The sequence below is a fragment of the Arachis ipaensis genome, chromosome B06 (genome assembly GCF_000816755.2).
Source record: "Arachis ipaensis cultivar K30076 chromosome B06, Araip1.1, whole genome shotgun sequence".
Taxonomy (NCBI): domain Eukaryota; kingdom Viridiplantae; phylum Streptophyta; class Magnoliopsida; order Fabales; family Fabaceae; genus Arachis; species Arachis ipaensis.
The window spans coordinates 12,193,570-12,195,188 of NC_029790.2; positions in this window are offsets into that span (position 1 = coordinate 12,193,570).

Sequence of the window (1,619 nt, forward strand, 5' to 3'; positions counted from 1 at the left end):
CTAATCTAAAAAAATTTAATTATAAAATAAAAAATATTATAGAAATTCAATTAAAAAATAAGATTTAGAAATTTAATTACAAAGTTAATAGTAGTATAATGACTAAGTAATTAAATTTCGGAAAAAAAAAATCCCAATTTATCATGTTGAATGAAGAGGGTAAAAACGAAATAGAGTTCGACCAAACAGGAAACATGGAGGGACACTAGGTTATTTTTTTTTGAAACAAAAAAAAGCTCAACACACTACAGTGGAGCAATAAAATAATAAAAAGAAAGAAAGAAATTATCAAAATTCCTATTATCTCTGGCATTACCATCAACAACCAAAAGGGTGAAAACCAGTCCAATCCTTATAGTTCAAAAACGTCCTTCTTTAAATGTCTTCAACATCTATTTTTCTGTTGTTAAAAATTCTGTCATTTCGTTCCAACCAGATATTCCAGATCACGGCAAAGAATCCAGTCAGCAACATCTTCTGTTCTTTTCTACTATTATGAATGCCAGTCCAACTCTCAAACTGCCCTCTCATGGTTCTTGGGATGACTCACGGTCTATCTAAATATCTCAACCAAGCACACCACACCTGCCATGTAAACTCACACAAAAGAAACAAATGGTGAACAAATTCCATCTCCTTTTTACACAAGACACACAAAATTTCATTCTGATGAATAACGCCTAGTCTGCTCAACCGTTCTTTAGTATTCACCCAGTGTATCAGAACAAACCAACGAAAAAGCTCGATCCTGGGAGGTACGAATCCTTTCCAAATTGAACTAGTGAAACTGTAACTCGTAATCTCTTCCGAAAGAGTCTCCGATTGCAATACTTGCATAAAAGAGTTAGTAGAAAAAATACATTTATTATCAAATTTCCACACAATATTATTCTCTCTACCAGCTGATAGATTCACTAGCCTTAACCTCTCATGAAGTTGATGGACCAATTCCAACTCCCATTGGAACAACTCTCTCCTCCACTGAAAATTCCAAATCCACTATAACCCATCCTAGAACCCACAGTCCCCAATCACAGATCCTTGTTGGTTTGAAATAGAGAAGAGCCTTGGAAAAAGTACTTTCAAAGGGCCACCTGGTACCCAGTTTTCTTCCCAAAACAGAGTTCGTCTTCCATACCCTATTTCCATTGCCAAGCCATTAAAAAGTTTTGCTTTCACCTGTTGGTTTGTTATATTCAACTGACAGATGTCTTTCCACGGACCTCCCTTCACTGGTAAAATCTGACTAGATAGCATAATATTGGGATTTAGATTACTATAAAAGCAAACAACCTTCTTCCACAACAGGCAATCCTCCTTTGAAAACCGCCACCATCACTTAAACAAAAGCGCTGCATCTCCGACCCCCAAGCTGCCAGCCTTTTTTGGAGTCTGAACCACTTCCCACTTTACTAGAGGCATACCACAGTTACCATCCTCCTTACACCACATAAATCTCCTTTGTAGTTCAATCAACTTATTGGCAATCGCTTTACTATTAACAAAATGTTATTTGTCTATCCACTCTCTTGCTTGACATTTCCTGACTTAATGTAACCTTAGACCCATTTTCCTTTCTTCTTCTCTTCTTTTTTTTTTTTTTTTAACATAAAATGATC